Source organism: Cotesia glomerata, linkage group LG2 (assembly GCF_020080835.1).
Source record: "Cotesia glomerata isolate CgM1 linkage group LG2, MPM_Cglom_v2.3, whole genome shotgun sequence".
Taxonomy (NCBI): domain Eukaryota; kingdom Metazoa; phylum Arthropoda; class Insecta; order Hymenoptera; family Braconidae; genus Cotesia; species Cotesia glomerata.
The window spans coordinates 9,207,709-9,225,787 of NC_058159.1; the positions used below are offsets into that span (position 1 = coordinate 9,207,709).

General features: G+C 30.1%; 1 long non-coding RNA gene across 1 annotated transcript; it reads right to left on the bottom strand.

Annotated features, from left to right (window-relative positions):
• Positions 1-13,522: 13,522 nt before the first annotated feature.
• Positions 13,523-15,231, bottom strand: LOC123259586. Its single transcript, XR_006508277.1, has 4 exons — positions 14,836-15,231; positions 14,058-14,295; positions 13,767-13,984; positions 13,523-13,695 (listed from the first exon to the last, which is right to left on the bottom strand). It is a non-coding gene; the product is annotated as an uncharacterized LOC123259586 (long non-coding RNA).
• Positions 15,232-18,079: the final 2,848 nt, after the last annotated feature.

Consider the following 18,079-nt stretch of genomic DNA (forward strand, 5'->3'; position numbering starts at 1 on the left):
AGGAATGGCCTTTCGTTTGTTTGAAAAGGGACACTTGGGGCTATTGAAAAGAAAAATATTTTGGAAAAAAATTTTAAAAAATACCAAATTTTTCACATTTTGAATTTTTAAAAATCGTCAAAAATGACGATCAACATTAAAATTTTGGCTCAATTTTTCTTTGTATAATATCTTGCACCGATCTTAAACGATCCTGAAATTTTTAGAATAGAGGTTTTGTTTTTTCAAAAATATGAATTTTTGAATGTCAAAAAAAATTTTTTTTTTGTTTTTTGCAACTTCTAAAGAAGGTAAAGTTTTGCAGATATATAGTATTGTAATTTTGAGCATTAAAAAATTAAATGCATGACGTCGAAATGTTAAATAATAAATTAATTTAAACTTTTTTTCATTTTTTTTGGACATAATCTTAATGCATGATATATTTTATCCGTTTTTTCACATCAATTACAGTTGGTCATCACCATCATTATCATTATCAAAAAGCTTAATCAATATCATAATCAACATAATCATGGTTATCATACTTCGCATACTTCCATACATAAATAGATACATACATAGAATTGATATTTTGATTTCAACTAACGTCGTCACAATGTCTGCCGTTGCCATAGAATTCCAAAGGGGTTGAATCAAATATTCATTAAAATATTAAAATTGTGATTTGTAAGGAGAATTTCTTACTTAGAGACTAATTTGTAATAAATTGGTTTTCAGCGAAAATAACAGTCTCTAATTTGTTCATCATATTGAGTTACAATAAACGGAGATGAATTGATATACCAAGTTTGTCAAGATTGATAATTTAATGATGTGACGACGTTCCAATCAGCATCCTTTTCACTGAATGGGAAATCATGAAGACTGAAATATCGAGGTGAGGTAGTGGGTTTCGATCCTTTCACAGCTAGAGAAACTATGAAATTCAATTTTGTGAATTTGCATGCTAATTCAGCTGACTGTGTGATGCTTGCTTATGTATAGAATGAAGACAGAGGCAGTGCTGTCGTAACCGTAATTCGATTAACGTTTGCTGCTGATAACTTTACTATAACATATACATGGTCAATCTCACAGGTAACTTCGGGTAAAACATACACAAGGACAGCAATTATATTTCCTGTTAACGATTTAAGCTATAGATTATCGTTGTGTTTAATGATCCACAGTCACTGTCAAATCCACAGTCAAATTTTTATGATACAATGTTAAAAATCACAAGTGCGTGAATTCAATCACTTTTTTCTTTACTTCAAATGAAAATATTATAAAAATATATTCACTTAGAAGCCATTATCAAAATTGCTGGAGATTATATTTTATTTCAATCGCTCACTAATCGAGAGCTCTAAAATTTTTTTGATTCTAGTAAAACAATCATTTTCCAATTTAGTCAAGTACGATTACTTAATGAACTGAACTCAATGATATGATCGTCATAATGAATCGCACGACATTGCAAAAAATTATTCATCGCTGATAAGTTCTGAAATTATTTAGTCGAATAATTGCAAAAATTTAGGGAATAGTTTTCTTGGCTGTTCAATTTTATGCTTATCACACTAAGAGAAGGATTTATTTATATTTAATAAGTTTTATTAATTATTAATAAATGATTTCTTAACATCATAGAGTTTAATAAATAATTATTAACAGTTAATAAATTATTTATTAAATATGATTTTTTAAATATTAATAAATATTTGTTTACAGTCAACAAATATTTATTGACTGTTAATAAGTAATTTATTGAGTACAATTTATTAACTGTTGATAAATATTTATTAATGGTTAATGAATATTTGTTAACTGTTAACAAATATTTATTTAAAATAAAAAGCAAAAAGAGGCAATTTTCTTTTGACACTTTTTATAACCCTATAGCTGGAATAAATGAACCTTTTTAATATTTATAAATACAAAAGATAATTATGAGCTGTGATAGAATTTGATATTTTACAATAAACGTTATTATGATGTAATATAATTAATGCAAATAATTTATAAAGATGATTTTTGTTTATAAGCAATCTTGGTATATTATGACATTGCAAGCCAAACAAATTCACTTAACAAAATATTTATTAACTGTTAATAAATATTTGCTAACTATTAATAAATACTTATTAACTATTAATAAATCTACTTTTCTCCCAAATAAATACTTGGTGAATGTTAAAAAATATTTATTAAAATTTAATAAATTAAATAATTGTCTTCAAATAAATTGAATTATTAATAGTTAATAAATCTTTCTATCAGTGCACTCTTATTAGATTTCAAGTTTTCTTTCATTACAATAGACCTGACTAGTTATTAATTTTAAAATACATCTACTATTTTTTAAAATAATTATACATACGTGTAAGCACTATAACAAATTTAAACAAAATATTTCTTAGTTCTAAAATATTGAGAGTAATTATCCATTGAATTCGATCATTAGATAAAATAGAATATCATTTAAATAAAAAAAATTTTTTTTTTTTTTTTCGAAAATTCACTTCAGTTACAAATTAATTAATTTATCAATTCAAACAACTAACTCTCTCATTGACATATTATAATTTTTGAATAAATAACAGAAAATACTTCATTCAATAATTTTAGTTTTCAAGAAAACATTTCAGTGTTTTTAAGCAAGTTTATTTTTATTTTATTCTAGAAAATCTAAAAAATCTAATAAGTCTGACATTGGTTTAAAAGAACCAGAATTATAAGTCTGACATTGGTTTTACTCGGTTTTGTTGAGGATGCACCCATAATCAGTCTCGTGACGTCACTTCAAGCTCACCAAAATACCTACCTTTACGGATTTGAATCGAACAAAATTTTTTATAATATCAACGGTGAAACTCGGATTTGAGAGGATACAAATAAAATTTTATTCATTTATGAATGAATTTAATAATTTTATTAATATCTAAAATTCAATTATTTTTCATTAAAGTTGAATGTTATGTTAGCTTTAACAGTTATTAAAGTTTAAGGCAATATTTTTAAGCGAATATGAAAATCTTGTCAATAAAAATGAAACTGTCACACATATATAAACGATGAACTAAAATCTACAGACTCGGTAGAAGTCTGGCGCCAAGTACCGTTCAAACGCCAGTCTACCGAGTACTATACCGTAATCAGAGCCTGATTTTAGGGTTAGAAAATTTTATATATTTATTATAATAATTATATTAAAAGTTATGTTTTTTAATAATAGACTACATCTTAATAAACTGTTAATCATTTACTTTTTACATACATTTTAATTAATTGTATTTTTAATTAATAAATTTAAGCAGCACAAACTATAGCAATGTAAATTTTTAGTTTTAGAACTTTTTTCGGTGCAAAATCTGACATTCATAGACTATAAAAAATGCTTATGTGCGGTAATTTCATAGGTAGACCGGAAACTCCAGTCTAAAATTGAGTTTTGATAGTTTCTATTTCTACATACTAGAGTGCGACGCGAGAAATTTTACATACACTGTAGTAACTGGATAAGTAAACTTTAGGCGCCAAGTTTTAAAATTCCAGACGTAACTATGGGATTATCTGTTTCGGTCATTAAGGGCCAGTTTTTTCTATGCAGGATTAAAATTAGTATATTTCATAAAAAATATATTTATAATAATAATTTAAGGATGTGTCCACGTTCATAAGACTCATTTGAATTGTCAGACTCATTCTTGTCAGATTGTGGTCAAGAGTTTGATTGCTACTACTCTCTGAGATAGCAGGAGTCACTGATCTATCTCTGGTTGTCTCAGTAGTATTGTTTTGTAAAAGAGTTGCTGTCGCTAATACGTCCATATAATTCTCGGTTATCTCGGTTTCTATCATATCATGGTTTCCATCAGGATCACTTGCTATGAGTTCCGCCGTAATATCCGGGAGTGCACTAAAAACGGCTTTCAAATTTTCAATTCGCTGCTGCAGCTTGGCTTGATTCCGAGGAGAATCAGTAAATTCTTCTATAAATGTTTGTATTCTTGTTATAGATGCTTTAATTTGACCTCGTCTAAATATTTGAGACATGTTTATTTGATTTTCTCGCGGTATTGGACTCTGATTAAATAACAATTTATGCTTATTTTAATTTCACTTCACTACACTGTATACCACTTTTAGTTCGTTAAATCCGGCTTTGAGGACCATAAAATGTCGCGTAGAGATTTTTACGACAATTTGTTAGGGGGTTATTTGTTTGTTTTAATGTTTTCTTTAGTTTATTTTATTTTAAAGATTAACGAATATATTAATTTAATTTTCTTTATTTATAAAAAACAAATGAAGACCAACAAATACAAATTAATACATAAAATAGTGAAATTGAATTTAAAGTTTGGGAGCAAGACGTTCGCGGAGACGTTATGTTTGTATGTATTATGTGTTTTACGTTTATCGGTAGACTGTTGTAATTTTGTCAAAGTTTAAGTTTGTTTCTTACTGTCTAAGTCACTGCATTTAGAAGGGATGTTTTTACGTTTCTTGATTGGTCAGGAAAAGTTGTAGGCGTTTTAAAGGGTGTTGTCAATATGACGATAGTAGAGGTGACAAATTTAGATAGAGAAACATGCTTTGACTGAGTGAGATAGCGTTAGTGGCCCAAAAAGGACAGCTAGCGTGGGACTTATTTTTATCTCATGCTCTTTACTGAGGTCATAAATAATTTTATGAGGGTTCCAAATATGAAGTAATAGACATCTACTTAGATAAAAAAAGTAAAAGTAAAGGATTAACGTAAAATCTTTTCTCAAATTTTGTAAAGAGTGAAATAAATAAAATAAAATATTTTTGGAAACAGGAGAATGTTTGTAAAATCATAAATTTAAGAGCGTGAGAGAATTTTCTTGTACAGTTGTTTTGCAGATGTTTTGAAAGTTATAAAAATTTTGTATTTAACAAACTTTTTATTTTACCGTACGTCTGTTAGTTATTTGTCTCGGTGTCGAACATGAATAACATTGGCACTTTACAAAAAGATGTGAAATCCGAACAAAAACAGTTTCACTGTAAAAAACCTCGCCAAGTCCACGTTCATAAGACTTCGAAAAAAAATAATCGTTTTTTACAAAAAAATATGAAATCGAAAAAACTCCAAGTACTGTTTATAACTTTATTAAAAAGATGAAAAAAAGTTACACGGAAAAAAATTTTTTTCCACCTAGAATACTAAATTTTTTACTCGAGTTTTCTTGATATAAAAAAACTGGTATTCTTAACCTTAAAATACCACGCTTTATTATAAGGCTAGTTTTTTGACAGTGAGAAAACGGTTTTCTTATAGTTAAAAAACTTTCGTATTTTAACCATAAGAATACCAGTTTTTTAACCATAAAGAAACATTTCCTTGGCAGAAAAAAACTTTTTTTTCAGTGTAGTAGCAAGTTTAAAACTTAATGAAAATCTTTTTTAACGTGTTTGGCATACGTCATTGAGTATTTAAATTTTTTCGTGAGCGATATTTAATTTCATATGCACAAACATATAGAAAACGTTAATGTCTTAAGTTCTAAAAATTTGTCGTATTCAATGACGTATGCCAAGTACGTTAAAAAAGATTTTCATTAAGTTTTAAACTTGCTACTAACTTTTTTTCATGTTTTTAATAAATTTATAAACAATACTTGGAGTTTTTTCGATTTCATATTTTTTTGTAAAAAACGATTATTTTTTTTCGAAGTCTTATGAACGTGGACTTGGCGCAGTTTTTTACAGTGAAACTGTTTTTGTTTGGATGTTGTTTACAAGAATCGACTTGTCACCAAAATTTTTTTTTTCGATTTATGCTCTCCCTGGCGGAGGATTGTAGAAGTAAACGAAATTAAATATTCTATAGTACTTTTTAGCATCCATGCGGGAATGTAGAGACAAATAGAGAGAGAGAGAGAGAGAGAGAGAGAGAGAGAGAGAGAGAGAGAGAGAGAGATGTCACTTATCGATACGAGTGCGAGGTAAGTTAACTAAACTGTAGATTGTCAAAAATCGTATAGTTTGCGCCCTTTGCATGTTACTCGAAAATCCAACTTTCGCGGTTGATATGACAAAAATAAACTTTTGAAGCAAGAATTGGTTCTTTTCAATAAATTGAGTTTATTTATCACTATAAATATTACATGAATTTCATTTCTAAACAATTCAGTTTGTATATATTAGTTTTAGAGCTGAAAATTATCGTCCTAAAAACCATATACTTATTTCAAAAGACTCATATAACGATGATAAACTCCAGGTTCCGCTTAGTCACTTAGCTGCACTAGTTTTATCTATAAATCTATCGTTATTTTACAATAACCCTAGAAACATTGATAAAGACTTAGAGTAAAGTAAAATTTATGAGGTACTCGATAATTTATACGTACATACTTATAGTATCAGAAGCTGTCGTCGATCTTCCAATAACAAGGTGTATAGAGCCTTTGGGAGTGAAAATAAAAAATTAATATCACTAACATCGCCACTAACTTCACCGTTATAGACTCAAACCTAGTCCTAAAGTGGAAGCAGTAGGACACAAAGAGAACATTATCGTGGGTCGAACGTCCGACCCAACGTCGTTGACTTCCGTTCACGAACTTTTCTATTTTTCGTCGAGACAAGACTTCCTTTCGTCAAGTATCCTCACCGGAATGAAGCGATCCTCATCACCGATTTCTAGCACCTCATTTTACACCTCTATTTTACCTTTTGTCTTCTCTGTGCTTCACCTTTATACCTTCTTTACTTTTCCACTCGGTTTTCTCATCTACACTTACTAAAAACAATACACCAGAAACTATGAGCTTTTTATTTTTCAGTTCGTTTCACAGTCGCTGTACTTTCGTTACTATAGCTATAGATATTGAAGAAATAGGATATGGAACCAAACGCAAGAAATTCAGACCTTAGGTATAAACGTGTCTTTCAAACTAAATCTTCTCACGTTCCGTAGCTACCAAAGTATGTTGGTATAGGTTTGGTATGCAAGTGCGACCATAGTGACGACAGTACGAGCATCGACTATTCCTAGCTCAGAATAAAAATTTTTCCGACTCGCCGATATTCTATAAAAATAGGAGAAAACTGATGAATATTGGGACACTATAAAACAAAAATTTTTTTCTTAATTTTTTTAAAGCATCAACTGTAGAATCTTTTTCGAATTCAACTCATTTAAATACAGGCATTTATTTTAATTAGTTATTGTGAGGTGATTTTTTTTTAGACAAATTAACTTTTCCGTGAAAAAAAATTTTATCTTTATATATACTCATATCAAACCTGATCTGATCATTTACATGGGAAAAAATTTCTGGGAAAATTTACGATACAACTATTATAAAGCTGGACTATACTTTTATTATTATTAATTGTCAAATATTTTAGAAGAAAAAATACTATTTATTCATGAAAAAATACGATATTACTATTGTAAAAAGTAAGAGATGAAAATTTCCAGTGCTGCCTCTGTATCTATCCAATAGAACTATAGCAAATTTTACAATAGTTGAATTGGAATGTTTCTCAATTAGTGCGAGTGATGGCCGTGCACAGCGCTAGACTCCGAGTTTATGTAAATGTTAAAGGATATGGGTCTTAGTTTACCTCGGATAGCGTAGAGGGAGAGTCTCTGGCTGCCATCGCAGTTCTGGGTTCGATTCCCAGATAGCACGAAAAAGTCGGTTTCTTTTTTCGATTACTGTACAGGTACCAATTAGTCCAACCTTCTATCTCTCTCCCTCCCTAACATTTCTTTTAAAAAAACCAACTGTGAATTTTTACAATAGTTGAATTGTAAAGTTCACAAACACATATTGTATAATTTGTTCTATAGTATTCGACTTTTTAAGACTCTTGCTAAAATTTACAATAGTAGATCGTAAAAATTACTAAATGAGAAGTATAGTCCACCGTTACTATTTTATTTAGTAAAAATTACAATAGTAAAATAGTAAAAACTCCTTCAATTTTCTTTCCATGTATAAGTTTATGACCATGCACAATATTTTGATCGAAAACAGTGTCAAAAATCTCTGATGGAGCGCGCATGATCGCTGAATCGTCTCTTTGAAGGAGAATTAAGTTAGTGTTAAGTTCTAAAATATGAATCATTTTTTCTATTCTCCTAAAATGTATATCTAATATTAGTTTTTAATTGAATCAACTACTAAACTAAAATTTTTTTCAATACGACATATTAATAATTGAAGTACACATTTCTTGAAAAAATAAAAACGGAAAAATTATAGTAAATTATTTTTAGTATTCTTCTATACACAAATATACATCGTATAACATTTGCGGCGTGAATGATTTTTAATTTGAATAATCATTGTATTTTTGGAGTTTAAAAAACCTTGCGAAGTGAATTCTTTACTCTTTCTATTAAAAAAAAAATTAGGAAAACGGTTGACTCTGAAGGCCATCTCTGCAACTCCCGCCAACTCTATACCTAAACGCTTGAAATTGCACTTATGACGTTTTTGAGCTCTTCGAGCTCATAAATACAATTTGTGTGTTATTTTGAGCTCTTCGAGTTCAAAAAATAGCTTTTGTATGCTTTTGAGCTCTTCGAGCATAAAAATTTGATAAAAGTTTGATAAAACACTATTTTTTGAATTTTCAAATCGCAATCAATAACTATTGAATGAATGAACCGATTTTCACGCGGTTGGTGGCATTCGACGCAGTTTCTTAAGCATCTAAAGATTAAAATAATTCTAAAAGTTAAAAGTAAAAATTACAATTAAAATTAATATTCGAAATTTAAAATAAATTATAAATTAGTAAATTAAATTTAGAGAATTATAAAAATTAGAATTATAATTAAATTAAAATTGTTCAAGACTTCGATAAATAAATTTTTCCAAGTTCCAGTAAATAATTATTGAGAAAAACTACAGTACAGTCAACGCTCTCTGTATTGGACCTCTCTGTATTTGACCGCTCTCTGTATTTGACCACATTCTTCCTCTGTATTTGACGATTTTACACAGCTCTTATGAACAAGGACGAGTCAAATACAGAGAATGGTCCTGTACGGGCGAGTCAAATACAGAGAGCGTTGACTGTAAACTTTTGACCTTGGAAAATTTAGCCAAGCTAATATTCCTATCTTAAATCTTGAATAATTACTGAAAGAGCGGAAAAGCGGGGATCAGGTTTAGGTCTGGATATCTCAATTAAAACGCGTAAATTATTATCAAAATTAACACTAGTAATTTATTTACACTAAATACAAGTTATATTTAATATGTTAAATAGCGGATTGTTTAAATAAAAGCGGATTTATAATACACAGCGTGGTTAGCACAAGCGATACCGGTTGACACGTGGGTGAACACTCTGCCGGCACTGTAAAAGCGGTGAAATAAATGCACAAATAACACAATTTATCTGTAACAAATTAGAGCGAATTATGAGCGGTTAATTTAAGCAATTTAAATTATAAAAATAGCGAAATGCGGTTAATTAACAATAAGCGAAAGTAAAGCGGAATTAATGGCGACTAGTTGCATCTAAAGCGTGGAAGCGAAAGATAATAATAATAGTTAGTCTTCTTCCTCGTTGACTTGGGGAAGAAGGCTATTGCGCATGTCTAGCGGGAGCGATCAGCCAATAAAGCGATCGATCCATGGCGTGATCGAGAGGCTGATTTTCCATTGTCGGTTCGATTTTGCGGGAACTAGCGGTGGACAGGTGCGTCTCTTGAATTTGGGAGTCCCCCAGGAGCAAGTTAATCGCTACTGGGCCTTGTTCACCGAACAAATCTACTCTGGAATTCAAGATGGACGCTAAGCCGAGTAATCAGGCAGATTAAATTCGATTTAAATAAATCTAAAATTTTTGGTTTCAAGAAAGTTTCTGTGATAAATTAATAACAAAAATAATATGAAATCAAAATTTAAATTTAATTATTTATCGAAGTCAAGGTTAGGAACCGGTATTTGAATTTGATTCCCAGGAAGACATATTGTGAAACGCGAGTATTGAGGAATATTGTTAATTGAAATTAAGTGAGTTATTTTAATATTGTTATTAGAAATAGTATGATAATTGGGTAAATTGTTTTATTAAAAAGTGTGTGTGTGTGGAAATATTTTACATTATATACTCCTCGTTCACGGGCTGTCGAGGAGGTTAGTATTAGCGGGTTGTCGACTAGTTTCATGGTATCCTCCTCTGTCCTAGTCGACTTCAGGTTCCTTAGTCCCGTAGTGAGGGTCCAGGCGACAGTGAAAGGGCTAAGGACTGTTTGAACCTTGGGCAGGGGTCCGGGCGACCACCTAAGGTCAGATCTAGAGTCTTAGAGCGTGAGGGTCCGGTGGACAGCGCGATTTAGTTAGAAACTGCATTATAGACGCTCCATATGAGGGTACTGTCAGGATTAAGACTTTTTATATTTTATAAGAGTGTGTGTGTATGAGATAATATTCAAGGCTATTGTAAAAATAGTTAAATAAATTTGGAGTTAAATTGAAAGTTAAATGTTGTTATTTTTGTCAGCCTAATTATGATCTCTCTCGACCCTTAGGCATCTCTCATTGCTTGGACCGGTTCTGGAAACCGTGAAAAAAATTCCAGTGGTGCCCTTAAATTAAAAAAAAAGGGGGGGGGCGACATAGTAGCAGGAACCTACCGTTACAACACACACACACACACACACACACACACACACACACACACACACACACACACACACACACACACACACACACACACACACACACACATACACACACACACACACACACACACACATACAGACGTACGGACATCATCGTAAAAATACTCAGGAAAGCTTCTTAGGCCTTCAAAACGTCGAGATCTGTTGAAACCTCGACTTTTGCGAGACGGAGTAAAACCAATAACTTCCCGATTTTTTGAAAATCTTCGATTTTCTTAGCAGGAAGTTAAAAATTAAAAAGTATTCGTTAAAAAATTACTAAATTTGTGTTTAGAGATTATTAAAATTAATCTTAATACCTTTTCCTTAGTTTGATGGAACAAATAAATTTTAATATTGAAAAATAGATGCACTGATCATAGTTCTTACAAGTATGATGAATTCTCAGCATTATAATTTTATTCAGAAATCTCAAAAACTGTTATATGTGAATTGACTTTAGTAACATTGGAGCAATTATTTTCATATAATTAAACGTAGTAATGTTGATAATTTATTATTTTCCAATTTTTACGTTAGGATTTATATCCAAGACTTGAAAACAAAATAATAATTGGTTCAATGTTCCAAAGAATTCTCTTATTTAATCACGGAAAATAAATTGCGGTAGTGGCAACAACAACTGTAGTACCATTTACCGCAGGCTGTAATATGATCTGAGACAACTCCAAATTGTGAGTAGATTTACTCCAATATTGTAGTTAAGCGTCAACTGTAGCAAAAAGTAAGATATGCTACAGCTTGCGGTATTTGTAACTCCAATTGTAGTTCAATTTACTCAATATGCGGTTAATCTATTGCGTAAAAATAAATAAACAGTATATAACCTAAAATTTTTATAGTTTATAATAAAAAATTACTTACTAAATTATTTATATATTTATAATTTATAATTTTTTTGTATATTAAAAAAAAAAATATAAAAAACATCAAAAATAGGGTGGATCCCACTTGTAAATAATTACCCTAAATATATTTGGGTTTTAAAAAAGTATAAATTTTAAAAAAATGTCGGTATTTTTTTTTTTTAATTGTTTATTTTTAACGTTAAGCATTTTATTTACAATTATAATTGTTTAACAATCTGTAGATCCGGAATTATAGATCTCGTTGCAACATACTGTTTCGAAAATTTTTTAATGTTTAAACAAGGAGTCTTTATAGGAATTGAGTCATATTTTATGTAACGTATATCTGTAGATTCATTTGCGGAGATTTCATATGCAAAGTAATGTTCATCAAAAGTTGTAGATTTCAAAGATTTCAGTTGAAAATAAATTACTCCATCAATTTCAAGTACGAGTATAATTTTACCAAATAAAGGTAATTGATCAATAGTTTTTAAACGAATTATTACAGTAATACCGTTACAATATTTAGTTCCAGCTATTTCTATCCATGAAAAAATGTTGATAGATTTAGCCTCTGAAAAAGTTCTAGATAGGTAATCATTCAATGTTTTAGTAATTTTCAATTTCTTGCCAAAATTCAAAATATTCAGGTATTCAGTGTCTTTGAAAAAATCTTTGAATCTTAATTGTTCTTTGACACAAATAGTATGGGTTATATTTTTTTTACTTGAAGTTGACACTGCGTCAGCTTTTAATCTTTTATGAAAAGCTTCCCATCTGATGGTTGAGCAATGAGGCAAAGGGCCAATTAAATTCATCATTCTTGGATAATGGGTCAAAAAATGAGCTTTGGGTTTTATTTTCCAATTAAATGTCTGAGTTTGAAGGATTAAAAATTTTGATATCCAAGATTTTAATTCAATTATCATCGATTGATAAACAACAGGAGAAGTAATCATAGATATAATATATCTAAGTTGGATCCAAACGTCCCAAACTTTGTGGTTACGAGGAACTAAGTCACCGATCATTAATCCCAAGTATCGTACAAAACAAGTCATTTCTGAAGCTGACATTTTAATTTTCAACTTAAACTCAGATGTTGAATCAGTAGTAATATTTGGAGGTTTACTGGATTTTTCTGAAATGCCATAATCGAATAAAGTAATGCGCCTATTTAAAGTATCAACATCAAACAATTGTTCTTTAAAAATAAAATGATGAAGAATCATTTTTAACGTATCAATACATACACCTTCAAACATATCATGACTGATGTCAACTGCAGAATTAGTTGTTACGTGAAAATTGTGCAACTTATTCCAGACACTTTTTTCTTTTATTCCAGTCAATGAAATATTAGTAATAATTAGATCACTATCGTATTGTTTTTAATTACGAATGAGATTCTCATCTTCAACAAACTGCTCTTCACATGTAGTTCTTGACATTTTACAAAAGCGACAATAATATTTTGAAACACCGAAACTTTCAACAAAGCCCAAAATTCCATTTAGTCCTAAATTATCCCCAGTTATCAAAATAACTTCAAAATATATAGTTTTTATCATATTATTGACTTGAATATTTATTCCTTTAGTTCTTAACTGCTTAAATTCTTCTATTATTCGTCCAAAAGTAGCATCATTACCAAAAATTTTCCGATCTTGATCATAAATCAGCTGACCAATAAAAATAAAATTTAATTGAGAGCGATACTGTGGAGGTATACATGCGAGTGTATAGTACAATCCCCCGATAGAATTGGAGCCACAGTGGGAACCAAATACATTGCCGGTGTCAAAGCCATCAAAATATACCAATAACGGCAAAACTATTTGTCCTAATTGTGACGAAGCATTACTCTTCCAGAACTCAGCTTGCATAATGTTATATGAAGCATCTGTTTCATTATTTAACTCATTAATTAAAAATAAAAAATCAATAACTAATGGTATAAAAAAATAAACATTATAATTACTAATGAATAACCCTGTGGTCCTCGGAGGAATAAAAATTTTTCTAAATAACTCGATATCGATATCGTTCTAAAGTCATTTAATCGATGTTTATGGGTATGTTTCCATTTTGCGATGACATCTTTCAAAGGTCCTGTGCAATTGCGAAGCCAAGTTAAATCTTCTTCTACATCGGGACTTGCAGAAGTTATTTCTTTAAAATTTAATGACATATTAATGAAGATGAAAAGTTAACGTACATATAAAATATGAAATAACTGTTACCTTGTTCAGTAGGTTGTTTTAATTTTGCATCGACAATCATACCAGCCTTTTTCAATTTTCTGCGCTTACTCATCCACGTATTATACAATACGCCACCAGCCGATGAAGGTTGACCCTTTTCATTCACTGACGATTCAAAATAATAAACTTGAGGCAAATCAGTTGGGATAATAACACTTAATTCAGTCGCCCATTTGGCAAACAACTCTCTGGGTATCCTATTATAAAAAAGATTTAAAATGTAAATCCTGATTTCTCTCCAATATATTTATGAAATACTACTGTACATACTTGAACGATGGATCAACATCCAGAACTTTATCTAAAATTATATGAGCAATATTTTTTCGAAACGTTTTTTGCTTATCGTTTAATTTAAGAGCAGCGACTCCACGAATATCGCTTTCGATTATATCTTTAGTTGGAGTATTTAGTAGTCTAGCCAAATACTCTTTTTGTTGTATAAAATTTAATTTTCTACTTGTAACTGCACTGATTATTTGTATATTTGGTTGATCGTGAATAACCTCTGCAAATAAAAAAAAAAATTAGTTAAAAATTTTTTTATAAAAACTTTAAAAAATTAATTTGTTTTAAAAATTTTTTATGTGGTTAGGAAAATATTATAATTATTTAAATCAAATCAATTTAATTTAAAAAAATAATAGAAAAATTTAGAAGATTAGTTTTATGAGTGTAAATTAAAGATTAACCTGCATCTTCAATTATAATTGGAGCATTCAGTACATCAACAACATTGATAGACGGATCTTGGGAATGAGGTAATTTTTTAAGCACAGGAATGTCAGGCTCAGGATTATTTGTGGATAATTTATAATTATTATATAGTATGGAAAATTTTCGGAAGTCGCCAATACTATTAATCAATGAAGATATGTCTGAATCACTCAAATTATCAAATACAAACTGATCAATATTTTGAGCTGAGAATAATTTTAAAAATATTAGTAAAGTATTTACATTAAAAAAAAATATAGCAATGAGTTGAGAAGAACTTAAATAAAAAAGAGGTTAAGCCAAGAGCTAGCATACATAAATAAATACTTACATTGAAATGCTGGTATTAAGTGATTTAAACCCCACTCATTTAGTTTATTTGAAACAAAATCTTCCATTTCACTTAGATATTTAGAATCAATTATTTAATTTTCAATAAATTGTCAGATTATTATTTATGAGATGCTATAATAAACAAGTATACACAAGAGACTAACCCCAAAATGGCGAAATAGCGGGAACAGCTCCTTTTGTAGTACTCTCAACTCCCGCGTGGAGTATTTGTTACTGCAGTGTGCAGTAGAATTAACCGCAAGATTGGAGTAAACTCAACTTATAGACTTAGTAAAATTTGACGCATATTGAGTAACTGTTATCATTTTTGTGACATTTGTAACTACAGTAGCATTTACTGCAATCTTGTAGTAAATGATACTACACATTATTTTCCGTGTAATGCAAAATATACATAATAGATTTTTCGGATTAAAATCCATATTTACTCAGGGATTACTCTGCTCAAAAAATCCTAAATTTAATCCATACACGATGTGTTTTATTAGTAATACTTTACTCTAGTAATCTGAATGATTAGAGTGATTATAATATTAACCACCAATTTTTTACAGTAATCTAAAATCGCAGTGTCCAAGGTGTTTTACACCTTTATAAAGTAGTAGCGGAAAACGGGAAGATTAGATTAAGCTTAAGATCGGACGAAAGGTTTTTATTCTCATCGTTAAATTATTTGATGAGGAAAGTTTATAAAAGACGATATAGGAACACGCCTTCTAAATAAACTTAGTATTTTGATTTGATAATTTAAGTTATTTCAGTGAAATTGGATAAACTTTCTTGTTCATGAAATTATACTGACTATTAGAGATAATTTGTGTTCTTTACTGGATTGGGAATTAAAGAGCTGATGGAAGTGCCTCGTGGTTAGATCTTATAACTATCTAGATTGAGTTGGATAAGGGCTACTTATAGTAAAAAACGGAGCCAAAACTTGTTTAGCGTGACTTTAGATTTAATAATTTGAAAGAATCAATTACAGTGTCACTATTTTATCACTTAGAATTAGTAAAATTAATTTAAATAGCGGTTAACGTCCTCCAGTTCTTTCCAGAGAAAAGTGCATGGACATAACAGACCATTCATCGTATGAGAAAATTTTTCCGCGAGTTACATAAATTCAAACAATTTTTTTTATTTTATTTCTTTGCTTTACAATCTTACAAGGCATGCTTTAACTAGGTGTCACTCACCGGCTTTCTTCAGAAAATGTAAAGGTCATTTATGACTGATTATAAAAAATTATAAATTATAAAAAATTCTATGAAAATCAAATACATCGTCTCACACCAAAATATCTCAGGAAATGCCCAAACGCAGTCCCTGTTAAAAGCGGAACTCAAAATTCCAATTTTAAAAGGTTCTCCACGGAAGTTACATTTTGGCACACCCTAATATATATATATATATATATATATATATATATATACTAGCTGATACCCACCCGCTTCGCTGGGCATACAATAAAATTTTATGTTGTAACCTAGATGAAAAATATAAACAAAATGGTTAATTTCAAAAAAGATAATTAATATAAATTTTGAATTAGAGAAAAGTGATTGTTTATGATAACCGGTGTTAGCGAGTATTAAATATATGAGAAAAGTATTTTATTATTAATAATCAATCAATCAATGGGTCAGTTAGTTGCAAATCTGTCATTAGACAGATTTCCGCATCACCCATGACGTACTGTGTAGTGAGATGCGTTCCCATTATAATAATGTTATCCTAAACATTTAGTCTAGACCGGATAGGTCAAATGGTAGAGTAAGCCGACATGTCACCGTGAAGGTTCTGGGTTCGGAATCCCCTGTCCGAGCTATTCTGAACTTTTTCTCGCATATTCTGTAAACTCTTATTAGAAGGGTCCTTCCTATTTCTTTCTCAATCTCTTCCTCCTCCATTATTCTGTTACGTGAATGTTGGAACGATTCACGTAATAATTATCCGTAACTCCTATTCTTTTTCCGCTTCATAGTATTATTTAATTTTAAAAATGTCAATAATTTTTAATTTTTAAAAATGTTAATAATAAAATACTTTTCTCATATATTTCATACTGCTAACACCGGTCATCACAAAACAATCACTTTTCTCTAATTCAAAATTTATATTCATTATCTTTTGAAATTAACCATTTTGTTTATATTTTTCATCTAGGTTACACCATAAAATTTATTTGTATTCCTATCGAAGCGGGCGGGTATCAGCTAGTTATTAATAAATTCATAACAAATTAAGTGGTATTAAAAAATATATTTATTATTACTCATTTTATTAGAAATTATCTTAAATCGACCGTTTTTATAATAATTTAACGATATCGTTGTAAAATTTTAGAGAAGACGCATCAGACACAATTCTACCATTTTAATTTTAATCATTAAAATCAGTATAATCATTTAACAATATCAACTTGATAATATTTATGTTTAATTTATCTGTGTTATGATATAATCGAGTTCATCCTTCATGATTATTACAATACTTATAATTTATTTTCAGTTATTAATGATTTAGCTATTCTTTCTTAAAAACGTATGATTATGAATTCCTACTGTCCCAACAGTCAATCGATAAAATTTAAAATCAATCATTTTGACAGTTATTATAGCAACGGTAACCATGATAACGGTAACCATGGTAACGGCAACCATGGTAACGGTAACCATGGCAACGGTAACCACGGCAACGGTAACCATAGCAACGGTAACCATGGCAACGATAACCATGACAATGGTGAACTTCATGGCAAAGGTTGATTAGCGTGGTGGTTGTAGGGGGTTGAGTTCGATAATTTACGGGTGCCACTCGATGGTTTCTTAGATTAGAGGGGTCAAAATGATATTTTCGCTCCCAAAAAGAGAGAGAGATATAGGGAAGGGGAAAGATTATAGGGCACGGGAGGGAGGAGAAGAATGAGAGGGAGGGGAGGGGAGGGCATATGTGATGGTAGACGAAAAAATTCATTTTGGCTAGGAATTGTAAATCCGTTCTTAGTGAGCGTCTACATCACGAATGGAGTAACTATGCTAAATTTCAAGTCAATCGGGCGAATAGTTTCGGAGATCTCGTGATGAGTGAGTGGTATTTTCGCTTATATATATAGATATATATATATATATGTATGTGTATCGTGTACTTCAGGGACATTTTTTCCGAGCGAACGTATGGTTTAGGGACATTTAGTTACTCTGATGACAGGACTCAAAAAATTT